We start from the raw sequence: 22,168 nt of genomic DNA, 5'->3' as shown, positions 1-22,168 counted from the left end.
TCGGACTTACTGGGGTGTTTTTTTGGCACGGGAAGAAGGCTAGAAGGGGAGGAAGGCAGACAGCATTGTGAGAGGGATCCGTAAAAATCTGCGAGTGTCCAGCAACAAGCCCTCACTTTTTCTTTTTCTTTTTTTAAAAAAAGGAAAGCAGTGATTTTAGGGTTCTCACTTAGCCACTATTTTCTGAGCTAGACATCTTTATTCTCTGGTGCACAGCCTGCTATTCACCCCACCCACCCACCGCCCCATATTTTTAGCCATCAACTAGCATGCACTCCTTGTAGGTGTTCTTTCTCACCAGCTTGAACTCATTAATCAAATCTCATAGCAAGATAAACAATCAATGCATTATGGTGGCTGTGTTATGAAAATAGAATGACCTCACAAAGGCTTTTGGTTTCCCCACTCGCACTTTTTCTTTTTCTTTTTCTACAGCTCGTTCTTCATGTTTTCATTGACGCTTCCTGTTTTCCAGGTCTTATTCATCGCCACTTTCACACAATCTGCTTTCCATGGGCTGCATGCTTCGGAGCCCCCACGAAGCCCACATTAATCAAGGCCGGCGCATGACGTGCATTGTGCTGGCACTGCCGGGTTTCAGACCCGTTTGAAGAATAATGAAGCCGGGAAACGCTGGGAATCTAAACAGATATCTGGCTAACCGCTATCTCCTTGGGAGCACTGGAACCCAATCAACGGAAATGCTGTCTTAGCTCAGGGATGCTTATGGAAGTTTTCAGTTTGCCTTAAAGGATTTAGCTGAGACCTGCTAATCTCTTTGGAAAAGGCAAGAGATCCCATCTCCTTCTGTTACACTGAACTCAATAATGGAATGATTTTCTCCATTACAGACAAGGCTGTTCCCCCCACCCCCCTAGAAAGCCAACGTGTCAAGTTCTTTTTCTCTCTCTCCATAGGAAAGAACATAAGAAGAGCCATGCTGGATCAGACCGAGGGTCCAGTTAACAACTACAGGCCGGTGGCTAATATCCCTTTCCTGGGCAGGGTGCTTGAGCGGGTGGTTGCAGGACAACTCCAGGCACTCTTGAATGAAACGGATTATCTAGATCCATTTCAATCGGGTTTCAGGCCTGGTTTTGGAACAGAAACTGCCTTGGTCGCCCTGTGGGATGACCTCTGTCGGGAGAGAGACAGGGGGAGTGCGACCCTGTTGGTTCTCCTGGACCTCTCAGCGGCCTTCGATACCATCGACCATGGTATCCTTCTGGATAGGTTGTCTGAGCTGGGAGTTGGAGGTACTGCGTTGCAGTGGTTCCGCTCCTACTTGGATGGCCGATTCCAGAAGGTGGTGCTGGGGGATTATTGCTCTGTGCCGTGGCTCCTAAGCCATGGGGTTCCGCAGGGCTCTATTTTATCCCCTATGCTGTTTAACATATACATGAAGCCGCTGGGGGAGGTTATCCGGAGATGTGGACTGAGGTGTCATCAATATGCGGATGACACCCAGCTCTACCTTTCCTTTTCATCAAACCCAGGTGAGGCAGTGGCTGTTCTGAACCAGTGCCTGGGCACGGTAATGGACTGGATGAGGGCTAACAAACTGAGACTCAATCCAGACAAGACGGAGGTACTGTTAGCGGGTGGTTCATTTGTCCGGCGAGGTGATGTTTGCCCTGTCCTGGACGGGGTTGCACTCTCTCTAAAGGATCGGGTCCGTAGTTTGGGGGTGCTCTTCGATCCAGAACTGTCACTTGAGGCACAGGTGAACTCAGTGGCAAAGAGCACCTTTTATCAGCTTAGGCTGATATACCAACTGCGCCCTTATCTGGACAGTGATAGCCTAGCTACAGTTATCCATGCTCTGATAACCTCTCGTTTGGATTACTGCAATGCGTTATACGTGGGGCTGCCTTTGAAAACGGTCCGGAAGCTTCAGCTGGTACAAAACAGGGCAGCCCGTTTACTAACAGGGACTGGCTGGCGAGATCACATTACGCCAGTCCTTTTACAACTTCATTGGCTGCCAGTCCAGGTCCGGGCCCGATTCAAAGTGCTGGTATTGACATTTAAAGCCCTAAACGGTTTGGGGCCAGGTTATTTGAAGGAACGCCTCCTCCCATATGTACCTACCCGGACCTTAAGATCATCTACAGGGGCCCTTCTCCATGAGCCCCTGCCAAAGGAAGTGAGGCAGGTGGCTACTAGGAGGAGGGCTTTCTCCGCTGTGGCACCCCGGTTGTGGAATGAGCTCCCCAGAGAGGTCCGCCTGGCGCCTACACTGTACTCCTTTCGTCGCCAGCTGAAGACCTTTTTATTCACTCAGTATTTTAACACTTAATTTTAACTTAAATTTAAATTATACTGTTTTAACTCTGTATTTTAACCTTATATCAATTTTGCTGCGTGGTTTTATCCTGGTTGTGCTTTTTATATTGTATTTTGTATTTGTATTTTTAACTTGTTGGTTGTTTTATGATGATTTTAATTTTTGTGAACCGCCCAGAGAGCTTCGGCTATTGGGCGGTATAAAAATGTAATAAATAAATAAATAAATAAATAAATAGTCCAGCACTCTGTTCACACAGTGGCCAACCAGCTGTCGACCAGGGACCAATAAAACAGGACATGGTGCAACAGCACCCTCCCACCCATGTTCCCCAGCAACTGGTGGACACAGGCTTACTGCCTCTGATACTGGACGTAGCACATAGCCATCAGGGCTGGTAGCCTTCCCCTCCAGTGACCTGATAATGATAAACTGAGTAGCCCTTTTTTAAAAATAGATGACTCCAAAATCCGGGCAGGATCCATTAGGAGCTTACCTTGTACAGCCAACCCTACCAGTTCTGGTTCATGCATGGCCAGTGCCACTGGCCCTGGTCCACAAGTAGCCCCTATCACGTCCATGATGCAGTATGTTGCTTCCAGAGGCAAGCCCTGAAATGAGCGAAAATGGTTATTTCTGAAAGGCACAGGGCTTTGATGACCTTCCAGAAAAAAGAGTTTCAGCTTGCTTCAGGGCTTGCCCTCAGAAACACCACATGGTGGCCATGCATGGTAGGAACCACTCATGGACTGGGGCTGGCCACATGCAGACCCAAACCGATGGGCCTGGCTGTGAATGGTAGGCCCAAATTGTATACTGCACATCATAATACTTGAATAATTCATCATTTAAAAAAATATGTATAGTGAAAGGCCTTCCTGCTGCGTACGGGTGTCATCATATGACTATATAAAAACATCAATCTATTTAGCTCCATAGTGCCTATTCAGACTTGCAGTTGCTCATGAAGGTCTCAAGAGGGGACCTTTCCCAGTTCTGTTACATGAGGTCTTTTTAATTGGAGATACTAGGAATGGATCCTGGGTGTTTCCATATGCAAACATATGCTCTCCCAGCATGACAAAGGTCATATGTTTAATTCTCTCTCTTTCTCTCTCTCTCTCTCTCTCTTTGTATATAACAAAGTAGTACATGAAAGGACAAGGTTTCCCTTGATGTGCTAATATACGACATACAGGGAACGTTTAATGTGGATTGGGGGGGGGGAGGGATCACTCATAAATAAGAGACTCCCACTACCTGTGGTCTGAACTGTTATGCTCCAAAGTCCTACCATCCCAGTCTACTGCTGCATTTGGCATATATTGTAGATGTTCAGAATGACTCTTGGAAGAGTTGGAGTAGCTAATATGGGAGCCCTCATTTAACGAATACATAAAGCAAACATTTTCTAAAACCTCCTATCCAGAATGGTGGAACCCAAAATGTCAACCTATGACTGGACTTCTTTATCCCATGACAGGGGTCTCCAAACCCATTTCGTCCATGGGCACACTTGAAAGTGTTTTGGGTACAAGTAAAATAAATAAATGGCAGGCTTGTGGGCATGGAGAATCCCAAAACGGTCACCCTGCAGCCAGATTTCCCCCCTCCTGAATAAAACACACTTACAATGCAGTCCTGTCCAGGTCTACTCAGAAGTAAGTCTCACTGATGTCAGTGGGGCTTATTCCCAGGAAAGCGGATGTAGGACTGCAGCAATAAAAAAGAAACAGCAGTTCTTCTTAACCCCCCCTTCCACATTTATATTCCAAATCCTAAATGTAACATAGAAGAACAGAGAGTTGCATGTGGGTGTGAAGCAGGTATTTCTTCAAGAATGTGTGGTTCTCATAGCTGACAGTTTCGGGATGGCAGGAGAGGCAGGCAGATCATGCCATGTGCTCCTCAAGAGCAACACAGTGACATGTGCAACTAGGCAATCGAGAGTAGGAACGGGGGAAAATGGGAAGCGCCAAAACCATGTGACTATGAGTCAGGTGGGGCCAGCTGGTGACCGAGCTCTGGAGAGCGTTGCCAGAACAATGCCAGCGCCCAGACAGATTTCGCACCCCCCCCCATCCAAAATAGATGCCTCCTTTTTATTTCTTTATTTATTTCTTATTTCTTTATTGCATTTATGTTCCACCTTTTTTCTTCCAAAGAACCCAAGGTGGTGTACATAATCCTCCTCCTCCTCTCCGTTTTATCCTCACAACAACCCTGTGAGGTAGGTTGGGTTGAGAGTCTGTGACTAGCCCAAAGCCATCCAGTGGGACTTCCATGGCTAAGTGGGGACTAGAACCCAGATCTCCCAACTCCTAGTCCAACACTTTAGCCACTACAACACACTGGAGGAGGAAGGACATGTCCTTATTTTGCATGGACGCCACCCCACCTTAAGTAAAGAATCTGTGTAGGTTTAGCTACAAACCGCCCCCGCCCCCCAGCATCCAAAATGAAAGCCTGGAGGACAGCTGTTTCTGAATGTGTAACACACACACACACACACACACACACACTCGGAAATAAAGGCCTGGAGGTCATGCACAAGTGAGCAAAGCTTGCAAGCCACACAAGTCTGGTAGTGTGAAGGTGGAAGTGTCAGGAAAGGTCCTCACTTTAAACCTCCACCCACCCCACAAGGCAGGACGACATGATTCCCCAACAGAACAAAAATGCAATCTGGGAATTTTCACCTCCCTCACATGTATCCTGGGCACCCCTCTTTACAGTGCTGTCTGCTTTCTCCCCCAGCCCCCATGATCAGTAAAAATTCTCTGATCATTACCTTCACTGCTGACCATCACACTGTGCTTTGCTTTGCTTTGCTTTCCTCTCTCTCTCTCTCCACTCTGGACAATAACAAAATAAGTCAAAGGCAGCCAATCACAGGCAAGGGGACGTGGCAGTAGAGGCAGCGTAGATCATCTTTAGAGAATGTAGATTTAGAAAAAAAAAGCAGTGAACTCGAAATTAAGCGCCCTGCACCCTGAGAACCTTGGGAGGGAGCCAGGAAAGAGGTTGGTGAGCACACCTGTGCCTGTGGAGTTGGAAACCTTCATCTGATGTGATTGTTTGTTGGCCAAGAGTCGTCAACCATCATCTTTTTTAGGGGGAAGCAAGCGATATTAATAATATGATATTCTGATAACAGCCTCTCTTTTTGCTTGGGGAGTGAGGAGCTATCCTGAACAAAGTACATGTCAGCCCTAAGCAATTGCTTGGTAACAAAACGTGAAAGAATGTGGTGTGCCTACAGAAAAGCAGATCTTTCTCTACTGTGAGGCTGAGAGAACCGTACCATCATGACAGTCTATCGGAATTAAAACCATAATGCATTCTGACCTTACAGGGAAATCTATAACAGACTTCTTTCCTGATATTCAGCCAGCAATCTAGGCAGATATTCTAAAAGAATACAGATACATACGGAGGAGGGGGTGGTGGTGATGATTCAACGAAGTCTGGGGAATGCATCTTGCAAAGGCCTATAAGCCTGCTGTCCAACACAAATATATGGCAGACTGGGAGACCTGCAGCCAAAAATTGGACTCATTATTTTGAATCAATTTGTGAAATTCAGGCCTCTGAACCCATCCCCAACTATAGCATGTAGCCATTCGCTTTTCTAGACATGGGCCGTAGCTAGACCTAAGGTTTATCCCAGGATCGTCCCGGGTTCGTCCCTGCCTGAGTGCTGGATGCCCTGTGTGGCACTTAGATGAACAGGTTTGACCCGAGGACAATCCTGGGATAAACCTTAGGTCTAGCCATGGCCATGGTGTGTGGTTTGCTTTCCATGTTCTCCTTTCCATGTTTGCTTTCCATGTTCTGATTCCACGACAATGGAATCAGTTACCTAGGGAGGTTGTGGGCTTTCCCATACTAGAGACATTCAAGAGGCAGCTGGACAACCATCTGTCAGGGATGCTTTAAGATGGATTCCTACATTGAGCAGGGGGTTGGACTCGATGGCCTTGTAGGCCCCTTCCAACTCTGCTTTTCTATGAGTCTATGATTCTATGAGTCTTTGTCTTCTCAAACATCAGTACTACATTTCCCAAGCTTCAGGTCTTCCTACTCCCTTTGCCCATACCAGCCAGCCCTGCTTGTGTAAGGTTTTTAGACCAGCCATACCAGTCATTTACTTCCCTTACCGCGACTATAGCCTTAGCTAGACCTACCTGTAAATCTGGGCTAGAGGAGGGGAGATCCTGTGATGCAACTATTGTGGGATCTCGTCCTCATTCACATGGGAGGCATGACAAGGTCTGAAGGAGAGCTGTTGCACCCACCATTTTTTTTTTAAGTTTTAAAGGGCCAGCTGCGCAGGAGCGCTCCTGCAACGGCAGGTAGGTGCTTTTTTTAAAAAAAATATTTCCTTGCTCCCCCCACCCTAGCCCGGATGGGTGCAGTGCTCCTGGGGAGCGCTGCACCCCATGTGTGGCTCCCGGCTACATGCAAGTAATCACGTGAAGCCAGGGAGAAGTGGCTTGAATGGGCCACACGCTCGCAGTCTTGGGCTCAGCCATTTTACACAATCCATATATCCCTAGTTCTAGTTGTTATTCTTTGGGATTCATCACCTTCCCCAGGTACTTCCAAATGAAAAATTTCTGAAGGGTGAATGTGCAGATGCCTATAATACTGATACTTCTCTGAAAATCTTGTAGGGTGTGTGAGGGCAGCAGTGTTACGTCCAGACCCAGGGAAGAGGTCAAGCTGGTGTTTTACCAAATCTGTTTTCAAATTTCCTAAAGGACCTGGCCTGTTTTAACAAACTCAAGCTGTGACAACCTTCCTCATGGCCTGAGTCCTCTGAGTCAGTGGATGGTAATATAACCTCTGGATGCAGTGGGCGAGCTGACCCTGGGGTCTTCCCGGAGAACTGTGTCCTGGGGAGGTGGAAGCCTCATGATGACTTTCTGTATCCAAATCCTCTTCCTGAACCATTAATTCTGGAGCCTGTTCTTCTGAGGTCAAGGGGTCGGAATCTCTGGCCGTTTCTACACCAGCCCCAAAATGTGGGCTGGTCATGGCCAAGTCCTGAGCACAGGTTTTCCCCAGGGATAAATAATCCCTAGGAAAATCCAATTCTTCCCATGGTCTCGGGATTGTCCTGAGACTGTGGGAGGTGTGGCCACCCGTCCTGGCTTCTTCCCTCCTCCCCATGAGTAGCGGGGAGTAGTGAAGGAACTGGGCCGGGAGGAATGGGGGGGGGGAGAAAGAGGGGTCAAGTTTTTTTGTTTTTTTTTAAATACCTTACTTTTCATTGGAGCACATGTGCGCTCAGCTCCTTTAAAAAATAATTATAAAAATGGCGGGCACAACAACCTCTTTTCTCCTGGGATGTCATGCCTGCATTTAGACTAAGGGAAGGATCTCGCAATCAGGATATCGCAAGATCCTCCCCCTCCCTCTATACCGGGCTGGTGTAGAAATGGCCTCTGAGAACTGATGCTTCAGGATTCTGGTCCATGATACTGAAATAAAAAAGCCATCTGGAAAGAATCATCTCATATTTTCTCCTGGACTGTAAATGAATTGTGGGAAGGCAAAGAAGCTTCAGCTTGTTGGAGAGATGACTGTATAGTTAAAGACAGGACACCTGCATACACTCCTCAGCCAGCTCCTAAGGAAGGTAAGCAGAAGGACTCTGAATTTGTTTCTCCTTTGAATTTATTTTCAAAAGCAATTTCTTTTCTGTTGAATCAGAATGGTGAAAGAAATGTGGATGGAATTTTCAACACAGCACTAGTTGAGCTTCTGGTACAGTGCCTGTAACAAACTAGGGTGACCATTTGAAAAGGAGGACAGGGCTCCTGTATCTTTAACAGTTGCATAGAAAAGGAAATTTGTCATTTGTATATATGGGGAACCTGGTGAAATTTCCTCTTCGTCACAACAGTTAAAGCTGCATGTGCCTTGCCCTCTTTTAAATCTGGTCTCTCTAGTATAGCTCCTGCAGCTTTAACTGTTGTGATGAAGAAGAAATTTCACCAGGTTCTCCATATATATAAATGACACCTGCAGAAATTCCCTTTTCTATGCAACTGTTATTATTATTATTATTATTATTATTATTATTATTATTATTATTATTTATTTATATAGCACCATCAATGCACATGGTGCTGTACAGAGTAAAAAAGTAAATAGCAAGGCCCTGCCGCATAGGGTTACATTCTAATAAAATCATAGTAAAGAAATACAGGAGCCCTGTCCTCCTTTTCATATGGTCACCCTATAACAAACATATAATGTTCGATGCCTTATGTTTCTAGAAGGTGTAGGTGACACACTCCCAACTTTGCCAGTCACCCTTTCTTTTGAATTCTCACTCCTGTGGACTAAGGGCAGAGTTTATTTGTTACAATTGGCTTCATGGAAAGCTCTTTGAAAAAGCATCCATATGGTGCCTTGCCCCATGATGCTACTGGGATGGCCACCATCCATTTAATCTTTTGTCCTTTGGATGGAGCATTCCTACACCATCCTCAGCTGCCATGAGTAGTGAACCTTGCTGACCAGGAAACTTTCCATAGTGGGTGCAAATACAATGAGGACTGCATCTCAGCTGAATAAGCTAAAGACGTAAATTAGCAAAATCCAAACTTGTCTCTGAATTCCACCTTGAAGTTTGTTCTGACTTATGTCTGTATCAGATGGTGAGCTTTTTGTTGTTGTAGTTTGCATGAAAGCTCATTCGTAATTCCATGTGTGTTTTCCCAAATGTACGCATCAATTGTGCAGATCCTTGGAAGTCCACATTTTCTCTCATGGATTAGAGTGTTTATCTGCATTTTTCAAAAGTATGAAATTTTTTATGTGTATTTGTCAACTGCACACATTTTTCAAACAGATTTTTGTCCATGAATCACATTGCAAACTTGCAAATGTATGGACTTTGAATGGAGATTGTGTTGAAGTCTATGTTCAACTGCAGGATGGGCAAACTTCATAAATGCTGCAATAGTGACGGTATCTCAGGGGATATTTGATTTCTATCCCACTTTTCTATTCAGAACTAGTGATTTTCTTCTCATTATTATTATTTTAAATTTATTTTACATTTTTTTCTTCCAATCTCCTCCAATATGACCCTGCTCAGATGACACACTAAACCACGGTGGTTAAGCATTTTGAGCTAAACGTCATGGCTTAGTGTGTCATGTGAACAATTCCATACCATGGTGGGTACATAACTATGGTTTAAACACACTTGCATTTGTTGCAAAAGGGTTAGTGGCCTAACCATGGCTTCGCATGTCATCTGAAGCCCATTATAGCATTGCTCTTCCCATAAACAGGTGGGCAACTTGTAGCCTTCAAGATTTTGTAGGACTGCAACTCCCATCATTCATCACCATTGGCTATGCTCTCTAGGACTGATGGGAGTTGCTGTCCAAGAACATCTGGAAGGCCAAATGTTGCTCACTCTTGTCATGAAACACAAGTTCTCATTATTTCATCCTAGCTGATTCCATTGCCTTTCATTCAATTTCACTCCCCAAATTGGGCAAAAGGCGGGATACAAATAAATATAATAATAATAATAATAATAATAATAATAATAATAATAATAATTGTTTGCAATGGGATGGTCTGTTCCTTAGCTCTGTTCTCCTTACTGACTTCCCCTGAGAGGAAGGACACAATACGATTTTGTCTAGTCTGTCTTTTTAAGCAAACTGACCTCTTTCACACTTTCTGTATTAAGATGTGGGTTGGAATGTAGTTATCCTTAGGGCTGTGCACCAGCCCCCCAAACCGCTTCGAGGCTCGATCCGGAACTTTCGGATCAGGCCCGAACCGGTTCACGCCGATCCGACCCTCCCCCAACCCACTCTGGATCGGATCCCGGAGCGAGATCCGAAGGGTCGGATTGTGATTCGCCCGCCATTTTGCCCCCCTTTCCCCACTTACTTGCCTCCACAGCAGACGGCAGGTAAGTGGGGAAGGGGGGGAAATGGGGGGTGAATAGGTCCCCCTCCCCCTTACCTGGCTCCACTGCCCACCGCTGCATGGACTGCGGTGGGCGGTGGAGCCAGGTAAGGCCCCCTCCCTCCACCACTTACCTGCCTCTGGCGCGGTCCAGCGTCAGCTTCAAGTGAGGCCCAGGCTCCAAACCGGAAGAGCAGGCCGCGGCTGAAGTTATTCCATATTAATATGATGATCAGATGACAAAACTTCTCTCTCTCTCTGAGATATGTTTGTACAGACCTGTTTAGAGTTAAAGGGGGAATAGGGGGAAGGAACACTCCTCTGAACCTTTTCTTACTGTTGACTACAAAGCAGTGCAAAGCTCATTTTAATCATGCAACTTTCCACTGTATAAAAGGTTCAAGATCTCCCCCCGCCTCTGCCAATCCTCCTTCCCCAATACCCTCAATGAGCTGCCCTGTCTGTAATTAATCACAGTGATGCCTATTCCCAGCCATACTTTCTTGGGGGAATTCAAATGAGGTATTTTAATGACTGTGCATTCAAAAAAAAAAAAAAAAGTTTGCAACAAGGCGGCACTCTCTCCTTTTTGTTCTCTGAGTCCTAGGCTGGCCTTTCCAAGCAAACAAGGGTGATTTCCTGACACCCTCGATACTACGGGTGCGGAGGATTTTGATCTGCTGTGAATGCTGTGAGCCAGGCATTAAGCCTGGTGAACACAGTTACAGAAACATACAGAAAGAAGTCATTGTCAGCGTTACTTTGTCAGTGTGTCATCTTGCCTTTTCCTTTTCAATGGAAGGCTCAGTTGAATATCCATTGAGCAGCCACGGACAAAGGGAACATCTCATTTGGCTATCGTATACCTACTGTAACAAAATGATCTTGACAGGCTAGACAGCTAGGCCTGAGGAGCTGTCTGTCAAGAGAGAGGCCCCTCCTTCTTAATAGAAATCTCGAGGGGTGGGGGGAGAGAACACAGCCTCACTAACAGCTGGGACTGTCAGGGAGAGGGCAGTTAGCCTGCAAGAGCAGTCCCGTCCAGGCAAATCAACCTAAACATCTGACATCAACAGGATGTGGCCCTGTTCAGACAACAAGCTAAACCATGATGGTAAAGTGTTTTAAACTAAGCATTATGGCTTAGTGTTTCATGTGAATCATGACTTAGGCCACAGCTAGAACTAAGGTTTATCCTGGGATCATCCAGGGTTTGCCCCTGCCTGAGCACTGGATCCCCTGTGTGTCACCTAGATAAACAGGTTTGACCCCTGGACGATCCAGGGATAAACCTTAGGTCTAGCTATGGCTTTAGTGTGCCGTGTGAACCATTCCTAACCAAGGTGGCTACATAACCATGATTTAAACATGCTCACCAACCACTTGCCGCAAAAGGGTTAGCAGCCTAACCATGGTTTAGCGTATTGTCTGAACAGGCCCCTTAAGTGAATTCATGAGTAACTTGTCCCAAAGATTTCAATAACCAATTTACTCTGGATCTAATCCCATATATTTTCAGAGGAAGGATTCTATTGAAATTATAACTAACCATAGGAAATGATTCTCAGGTCTTTTGTGAACCGCCCAGAGAGCTCCGGCTATTGGGCGGTATAGAAATGTAATAAATAAATAAATAAATAAATAAATTTCACTTGCAGCTGTTTAATTTTTTTTTAGCTCCAGTTAGGGATTGTGTAAGAAAAAGAGGATGGTTCCCTCAGAAACCTCAGTGGACTTTGAGTCTATTATCCCAGGGGTGGGCAATGTGTGGTCTTCCAGATGTTTTGGCTTGCAATTTCCCTCACTAGGGATGCTGAAGAAATTTGAGACGGACTAAAATTAATTCAGATTTCTAAGAATCCAATCTGCAGAACCCACTGTGGACCAGCCTCCCCAGGCTGTATGGAGTCTGTGGACTTCTGGATTATTATTATTTTAAAAAATGTTCCTGAAATTTAAAGATTCATTCAGAAAAAATATATGCCAGTTTATACTAATACGTCATGCTGGAAAATATACGCGGGGTAAAGTTAAATGGAATGGGGGATAGTACGTTAAATGTTACATTTTAACATAAATTATGTAAATTGTTGTGAACTTCCTTATGGAATTATTTGCATATTTTTCTGCATGACAGATTCCCCCCCCCCACAAATCTGTCTGTGAATGGATACCAGAACGAACAACACTGCACAATCCACAAAACATACACGCAGGATGGATTTACCAAAATCTGGTCATTTGTACCCACTTTACTATTGGCTGTCATGGCTAGGCCTGGTGGGAGTTGTAGGCCAAAATATCTGGAAGGCTGCAACTGCCTACCCCTGTGTTATTCAATATTTTGGACGCTAACCAGAATCCACCCATATAAGGAATTGATGTGTTCATGATTAGTTATGGACGTGGACTTTTAAATCACTGTCCAAAGGTTGGCACCTGGATTGGGCCAAACCTTCATAAGTCTGGTTCACACACATCCGGAATGGTTTGGGCATGAGGCGGCTGTTGTGGGGGGGGGGGGGGAGGAGGCAGAAATAAAGAAAGGGGACTACTCATGTGCCAGGGACGCATGCAGTCCATGTGAGGCAGGGGTGGAGCCAGCCTATAAGAGACGCGGCTACAGTCTCTTTCGATTTTGGCCCCCACCCTCCCTTGCTTTAACCAGTGTGGGACAAAACCAGTTGCTTCCTTTGCAGGAAGAGCTGAGTAGGAATTTTCCCTGGCATCTAGTGATGACCAGGTTTTTGCCTACTCCATACTGGACTCAATAGGTCAATCTAATGCTAGAGTTTGTGCGGGAATCAGGGGAAGGCTGAGTAGTGATGGTGAGCACTATGGCACCTTTATGGTGATTGGCAGATCAGAGGTCCTGCTCCTCACGAGCTTTGCAGCTGGCGTGCCAGGATATGGTTTGCTTTTGGAGACCCTCCGGCACAGTCTACTCGACTATGCAGTCAGAGTGGGGATGATGCGGAGAGGTCTTGCCAAACACTCAAGCGTAGTTGAAAGTGGGGCTGGGTTACCTGACTCCTGTTTTCAACTGAGTGCTCGCCCTGAGGGGCAGGCTAGAGCCTGTAGATAAACTATTACATTCCCGCGCGTTCACACACAGGTCCATGGAGTGAGCATCTCCATGTGTAAATAAAGAGGCCCTAATTTTACCCCAATGCTATGGTGTCTGTGTCTTTATTTCTGGGAACTTCCTGCTACCCTTGCAACTAACTATGACCATGTTCAGACAATACGCTAAGCCATGGTGGTTAAGCATTTTGAGCTAAACATGATGGCTTAGCACGTCATGTGAATCATTCCTAACTGTGGTGGCTACATAACCATGGTTTAAATGTGCTCACTAATTCACTGTGAAAGGGTTAGTGCGTTGTCTGAACAGGCTCAATGCAATCCTTGGCAAGCTTATTCAGATATAAATCCCATGATATTCAATGGGGCTTATTCCTAGAAAAGCGAACATAGCCATCCTAGAGGGGCTGCAGTCTACTATGGCAGGCAGGGTAGGACAGGAAGAGATGCAGTCAAGGTTTGATGTGGGAGCAATGTGATTCCCCTTATATGTCCTGATCCAATATGTGGAAATGGATGCTAGATCCTTGGTCAGACTCTTTTTGCATCATCTGTAAAGACTAGTGTGTGTGGAGGAGAGATGATTGTACATGCAACAGTGTCTGTTGGGCAGTGGAATGGACCCAAGTGATGGAATGGATTCCCCCTCTCCTATTGTCTGCCTGAAGGCTGCAGGTATAGAAGGTTAAGGGAATGTCCCATGGTCTGAGAAGAAGTCCACTCAGCAAAGGACTGGATTTCATCTTGGCTCTCCATCCTCCCCACAAACTGATTACCGGTTAGCAGAAAGTCTGAGCAATAATCAGACTCCTTAGCATGGAAATGTTTTTGCAGCAACAAGGTGCGTGTGAGAGAGTGTTTCTTCCTTTTGAATTTGGGTGAAAAGTTATCAGATAAGCAGATGTTCTAAGCTAAACAGTGTTATCCTACATTGGCAAGGGAAATATGAAAACATTCATTTGACATTCTAATATATTATCATTTTGCACTGTTATGGATATCCATAGGGTTTTGTTTGGCAAATGAAATATACAAAACTCTCCTTTGTCCTAAAAGATGCACAAACTTCCTAAACTCAAAGAAAGATTGACATTCTTAATGCGGCATAATGAAACCTGTGCCTTGGCAATACAAAGCAATAGGCTTTCTTTCTGTTTGAAATTTGGCACAGGCCTGTCATTAATAACATCTTAATTATTAGCAAATGAGTACAATAAACTTGCGGATCTCTAACATCTTGTGTGAGTTAAATTCAAGGGTAGTGTTTAGTTAATCAAAAAATAACGAAGATTCATTCTGGGCCAGGGCACACCTAGAGGCAGTTCAGCAATGCCTAGCTTCAAATGAGGGCTCTTGAATCCCTTGATCTTAGTTGTTTTCAGATGAATGGCAGGTCTTGGATGCTGAGAAAGCCTGCTTCATTATTCTTGAGGACAGCCTTCCCTCCACCTGGTACCCTCCAGATGTTTTGGAGTAGAACTCCCATAATCCAAAATTATTGTCCATGCTAGTTGAGGCCGATGAGCTTTGTAGTCTGAAACATCTGGAGTGCACTGGGTGGGGGAAGGCTAATTCACTTAGGTTCTAACCTTTGTTGGACTTCTCTGCCCCTGGGAGCTGTTGGTTGGTGCTCTCCAAGGTCCTGCAGATGTTGTCCGACTTGCTGTCAGGAACCTGCTAATCTATATAAGAATACGTTAATGTAACACTTCCTTTAATGACCAGCCATGGTTTTATTTGCACTTTGTTTCTTTGAAAAGTGTACTTTTAATGTGTTTTTAATTCTTTTATTCTATTTGTCCACCACTCCGAAATTCTAGAATGGGGAGTGGTATATAAATATTGTAGAGTCAGGGATCAGCCTCAGGAGACTGCCAGAACTCAGAAGCTACAGGGCTAATTGCCAGCACCTGGTGTCAGGAGTTAAAAGGTTCATAGAAGGCCAGGGAAGACACTGGAAACAACGTGCAAGGCCCAGTGTTCGACCCATCCAGCTCAACGTGTGTTTAGTCTCTCTGGTGAACCTTGACCCCTTGGACTGCGACCCCAACTCTGCCTTTATCTAAAGCCCTCCTCTGTGACTGTGGGATTCAGCTCTGTCTGTGTCCCAGGTAACTGAGAAATTCCAGCTGCATTTTTTTTCTGGCTCAGCCTCCTCCTTGATAAGGACAGTCATAAATCTCTGCTCTTAGCCAGCAAAGACTTACACTATTTACAAACAACATTTGTGCAAAATTGCCATTTATGTAAAAAGCTTACCTGTGATTTTCTGGAAAATGGCAGGTCATGGGTATGCGGGGATCCCTGAGCTTGCCTGGTTTGGAGCGCGCTGAGTCAGGCAAGTGTGTGGGAGTCCATGGACTGGCATCTGGTGGGGAGGGGGGGCAAGCTGGCAGAAACCTACCAAGCTGGAGCCCTAACTGGACTTCTGTGCCATCCCTAGCAACAATAGATTGAACATTTCCCTGATGTTTCTGCAACAATGGCATTCCCAGGTTCATGTGAGATTCTGTAGGATGTTGACAATTCTTCTGGAAATATCGGGACTTGTTTGAGAGTATCCCATAAAATGCAATTTCATTGCATCACTAGTTAATTTATTAACACACACAACGATTATTTGGATAGATTGGCAATGGGGTCAAGGGAAAACAAGACCACACATTTCAAATCTAGACATGTTACTGGGAATTTTCAGAATTATTTTTTTGTTAACTTTGACTAAAGCAGAGGTTGTCGCAATGAGAGGAAAGGCAGATCTGGGTAGGCAATGGAAAAAAACAATTAAAACATTCAAAAGAATGTACTCCTCAAAATGACATAAGATTGGATATCATTTAAACTTGAAAGTTGCACAACATATGTAGAAACTTTCCTAGAATACAGATATATACAATGCATTGAAATAATATGTTTGGTTAATCAGATTTAAATTCCGAAGAACATGAGCTGTTCCCTCAAGATGTTATTTCAAAATGTTCCCTCAAAACATTGTTTACATTTTGCAAAAGTACATGAGATATTGGACTACAGCGCACACAAAAATTATAGTACAACTTTGTAAATCAAGTGAAAACTTTCTCAATGCTCAAGTTTGCAGTGATGGAGATCTGTCCATTAAAAAGAGGGTCCCCCCCCCATCTGTTAGCAGACCACTCAGTTTCAGAAAAGTTTCTGCACTCTCCTCCTCCTCATTGGCATGAAGCCTTTAATAACAGCTTGGTCTGAGCTTGGTTTGGAACCTCTGAGAGTTGCAAGGAAGGTTACATAGTAGCTCAGGTTACGTATGCCAGGCAAGGGCTGACAACGGCCCAGTTCAGAAAACACCTTAAACCACGGCTTTAACCACGGTGAATAAAGCAAAAAGCCTTATTCACCATAGTTAAAGCTATGGTTTAAGGTGTCTTCTGAATGGGCCCAGTATCATGCCAACTGAAGTTGCATAAAAGGCAGAATATTAACTTGATCATATGCAGGTGATCAGTTCCAAAATGATTCCCCACTTTCAATATTCAGAAATAACACCCTTGGGGTAAAGAAAAAAGGGAGTGAATGGTCTGAAGAGGTTTTGCAGTGTGGCATCTGCTGATTTTCCCTCATTCGTCACAGGTCTGCTCTTTATATTTTCATAATGGCTCTTGGAGTAAAATGCCTACACCTTCTGTTTGCAGGCAGGGACTGAAATTCACAATGCTTAAGAGTTTTAATGCAGCTATTGGGGTATAGTTTGGTGAGTCATGACATAGAATCATAGAATAGTAGAGTTGGAAGGGGCCTATAAGGCCATCGAGTCCAACCTCCCGCTCAATGCAGGAATCCGCCCTAAAGCATCCCTGACAGATGGTTGTCCAGCTGCCTCTTGAAGGCCTCTAGAGGCCCACGACCTCCCTAGATAACTTGTTCCATAGTTGCACTGCTCTAACAGTCAGGAAGTTTTTCCTGATGTCCAGCTGGAATCTGGCTTCCTGTAACTTGAGCCCATTATTCTGTGTCCTGTATTCTGGGTTGTTTGAGAAGAGATCCTGGCCCTCCTCTGTGTGACAACCTTTCAAGTATTTGAAGAGTGCTATCATGTCTCCCCTCAATCTCCTCTTCTCCAGGCTAAACATGCCCAGTTCTTTCAGTCTCTCCTCATAGGGCTTTGTTTCCACAACCCTGATCAACATATGCTCCAGCTTGTCTGCATCCTTCTTGAAAGTGTGGTGCCCAGAACTGGATGCAGTACTCAAGATGAAGCCTAACCAGGGCTGAATAGAGATGGACCAGTACCTCATGCAAAGACTTTGTTTAAAAAAGTAGAAAAATTGAGCTTTGAGCAGTTCCTTCTATGGTTGACGGACCCACTGGAAGTCCTCATAACTGGAATCTTAGGCTCTTGGTATCCCCAAGTTCCACTGCAAGGGGTCCAGCTCATCTCTCCTCCAACCCTTCTTCTTCCTATCTGGCTATAATGACTGTGTATTGGGAACACCCTGATCACATCACTACACAGTAAGACAAATCCTCCTCTCATTACTACTACAACTCTTCTTCTTCTTCTTCTTCTTCTTCTTCTTCTTCTTCTTCTTCTTCTTCTTCTTCTTCTTCTTCTTCTTCTCCTCCTCCTCCTCCTCCTCCTCCTCCTCCTCCTCCTCCTCCTCCTCCTCCTCCGTCTTCACCATGTTCAATGCTCACCCCTAAACCTTTCTTTTTCCTTCCAAAAATAAAAAATAAAAAATGCTAGGAACCCTATAAGATCAGAAGAACATAAGAAGAGCCATGCTGGATCAGACCAGCATTCTGTTCATAGAGTGGCCAACCAGCTGTTGACCAGGAACCCACAAGCAGGACATGAGTGCAGCAGCACCCTCCCACCCATGTTCCCCAGCAACTGGTGTACATAGGTTTACTGTCTCTGATACCCAATCTCCCTTTTCTCTTTCTTCTAACCTTTCACCCTCTAGAAACCCTTCTAAGGATTTGTCAAACAGCCAGTGCATGTCCACAGCCTTGTTTAGACTCTGGAACCAGCCTCTGCAAGCACTCTGCTAATATCCCCACAATATACGTTCTTGTTACAAGCTTAAGTCTATATATTAATCTGTGTATGAAATTTCTCTACTGTTTTTGCTTCCCCTCCAAAGCAATAACTTTATATTTTGATTTTTGCTTCTACTTAATAAATACCCCCTTATTTCAAGAAGCTTGTGTGCATGTGGATTATTTTTAGTTCCCCACTTTGGAAAACATACCATGGCCAATGTCGAAAAGATCCTTTTAAAGAATACAAGTCTTGTAGAACATGCACAAGTTTGTACATGTATCTAAGATGAGAACACTCAGTCAGTAACACATCTGAGGGTGCTGGTGGTGGTGACTCAGAAAGAGAAAATAACTTTTAAGCCATTATTATAGTTCAGATTTAATAGGGAAAACCTTCTTCTATTTGCCCTAATTCAGAAGTGTTGTGAGCTATTGTTTAACATGTCAATGAGACAGAAAGTAGCCATTTCCCCTGTAATATACACTCGCTTTTCTGACACACACTAGCACACATAAATGAAACCTGTGACATGACATTCTCCTGGAGAATTGAGGGCATGACATTTCGTATTTCTCTATCACGACAGGGGAAACTTTCAGCCGAACACCACAAAAATACAACCTGAGCTGTGAAGAAACATGTCGGAGAGCGGAAACCATCTCAGCTTTCACCACTCCTGGCATAAACAGGTCAGCTGCAGCTCAGGAAAAGGGTTGGATCCTCTTACACCAGAGGCTTAATCTGATAGCCTTTCACCTATGACATTAAAACAAACCAAGAAAGGAGGAGGAGGAGGAGGAGGAAAAGAAGAAAGTACAATAAAATAAAATAAAATAAAAGAAGAGAAAGAGGGTATACCAATTGGCAGGGGGGAAATGCAATAGGCAAAGGCAATCATATGGAATTGTAGTTTAATGAATAACGCACAACACATTTTGAATCTAACCTCAAAGCCAAAACAACTAAAGGTTGTTTAAGCTGTATTGCAAAAGAAACATTGGGACATAATCAGTATTGTAAGGGTTTATATTGCTGATGCTTGAGTTTTTGATTAGAGAGAATATATACCCTGCAGCTTCCTCCACTGAAGGTTTTCAGATTGAATTAATAGCCAGTGTCCAATAAATTATATTTGCATTGAATTGCCACACTGTAAACAGATGTCAGTTAGAGATGATAAAGTCCCCCAAAGGGCTCAGTCCTTTCTGCATGCTCCAAGCAAGCACATGTGAAACTTGTGCAGGTGCTCAAAGGACCCCCCCCATCTCCTGCATCCTCTTCCTCTCTCCACCCCAACCCTTATACCTTACCCAGGGCAGGTGAAAGGGTGGCACCAGCAGTGAAGGTGGCAGAGGAAGTACCGAACATCTATTCCCATGTAGAGAAGAGACTGGGACTACATATCCCAGATTCCCAGGAGTTGAAGTAATGCTTTGGCATCATTTTCCAGAAGGGGTACTAGGAGAAGGAGGCCCTCTCCTAGATCATAATGGATGCTCAGAGCATCCATCACTGCAGTCTTACATTCTTCTGCCCTGAGAAAGGTGTGTGGGCCATGTGTGGGCAGAGGAAGGGGGAAGCAGTGGTAGAGATTAGGGATGTGCTCCTCTTCTAATCGGACTGGCGAATTAGAAGCGGAGTGGGGGGCTTTGCCTGCCCTTAAGGCGGAGGCGAAGAGGATTTGGGGGCCGGTGGAGCGTGGCGAAGAGGATCGAGGTGAAGGCGGATCCTTCGCCTCGATCCGGAGCTCCGCCGGAAAGGTAAGTGGGGTTTACCGGGCCCTGCCGCTGTCACTGTTGCCCATGCGGCGACAGTGGCAGGGCCCGGTAACCCCCCTGCCCTCCTCTCCCTTACCTGCCTCCGTCCGCGGTCCGTCAGCATCTTCAATTGAGCCCACAGTTCAACCAGGAAGTGCGGCCCAGACTTCCTGGTTGAACCGCGGGCTCAATTGAAGACGCCGATGGACCGTGGACGGAGGCAGGTAAGGCCCCCCTCCCCCTTGGTCCCTTACCGGGCTCTGCCGCCATCGCCGCACGGGCGGCGATGGCGGCAGGGCCTGGTAAACCTCCCGCCCTCCTCTCCCGGCCTTACCTGGCACCACTCCCCTCCACTGCGGAGCTCCGATTCGGAGCCAGAGCTCCGCGGCGAAGAGGAGCGTAGTATGGGCGGAGTGGCGCAGAGCAGAGCGGGCCGATCCGAAATTTTCGGATCGGCCCATGGGGCAGAGCGGGGGGTCCGTGCACACCCCTAGTAGATATGGTCATGGTGCGTGGAGTCCTCCTCGCACTGTTCCTACTACCAAGGAGCTGAATAGGGGCATTTGCTTTTGCATATGCCTCAGTTCAATTTCTAGTGCTATCCTCAATGGTAGACCTGTATAACTTATTCATTTTATTTTTAATCTATACGTATTTGTATTAATACAAAGAAAATAACAAAAATACAATCCAAACCTATATATAGGGTTGTGTTTTTTTTTAAAAAAAACTACTTAACAGGGCTACACAATTTCTGACCCACCAGCCAAATACCATCCACCAGGGCCTTGATAAGCCTCCTGTCTGCCCAGGACTGCAAAGCATTACATTCATTCATTCATTCATTCATTCATCCATCCAGGGTAATCAAACACTTACTATGTTATGTGTCCTGTTCTGGCCAGGGTCTGAGCTTAAGGGGGAAATGAACTGCAACAGTGGTGCCTGCCTACTGGCAGGGCATAGTAACTACAGAGAAGGAGAAGACACATCCAGTAAGGGCAGTTACAGCAGGGCGTGGTTTGGCCAAAGCTAAAACAGTCAGCACCTTGGACAGAGCACTGTAGGAAAGCTGGCTGGAGCATTCTCACAGATGGATGGGGAGTTGTTGCCTCAGGAATATGCCCAGGCCTTGGGATTACTCCTGTTGTTGGCCCTGCCCCCTCTGAGGAAATGTCTGTGCCCTTAAAGGGCCACTGCCTTGTTCTGCAGCTGTTGGCTGGCTCCTATGGCATGGGGCTGATGGAGAAAGCCCCAGGAGTGAGTCTTCCAAATCCAGAGAGTCTGGTAAAGCTATATCACCTGACCTGGAAAAACCTGAAGTTGGCAACTTTTCAAGTGCACCTTTCTCCCTATCCATGTTCTTCCCTGTGCCTGAGCTGGGGTTGAGGTCAGGGAATGTCACAGTGTGGCTGGTGATCTGTGTTTAGCTTGCTGGCTCACAAGCTATGCAGGCCTGATTCGTGTTAAAAAGGACAGGAACTTTAATATAGGATATTTAATATTACACTTCTTCCTGTACGGACTCTCTCAATAGGAAAAAAAAGCTGTTGGTATCCTCCCATTTCTAAAGCTGGCAGAGGGGATGGATCCCTTTGTTCTTTCTGTAATGGGATCTATACTTGTACTAAATGAAATAAAACGTCGGTCTCTTCTTGGCAAGTTGGATGCAGCCTACTTTCTAAAATTCCCACATTGCTGTGGCTAATGCACACTTGAAAGGGTCTCCACAGTGCTTCTGAGTCCAAAAAGTGGGCTCTGGCAAGAGCAGGCGATAACTGCATGTACAGGAATGTTGATGGTTGTCCTATACTAGAGAAGTTGGACTGATGTTCCTATGGCGCAAAGTCAACAATGGTACCCTACTAGAACTAAGAGCCAAACCACACTTTATGTGGTAAGCACTAGGAAGGAGGAAGGAGGGATATTCAGCATTCAGCATGATATACATTTGCCTTGGAAATGCACTTGGTCCCAGCTCCCTGACACATATTAACTGCATGTCTCCAATTCTTTTGGGTGCATGTTTAACATTAACCTAAAAATAATTTTCATTTTGTGTGCACTGGG

Source organism: Elgaria multicarinata, chromosome 7 (assembly GCF_023053635.1).
Source record: "Elgaria multicarinata webbii isolate HBS135686 ecotype San Diego chromosome 7, rElgMul1.1.pri, whole genome shotgun sequence".
In the NCBI taxonomy this organism is placed as follows: Eukaryota; Metazoa; Chordata; class Lepidosauria; order Squamata; family Anguidae; genus Elgaria; species Elgaria multicarinata.
The sequence above is the reverse complement of the archived record's forward strand: the minus strand, read 5'-3'. Positions refer to the sequence as shown.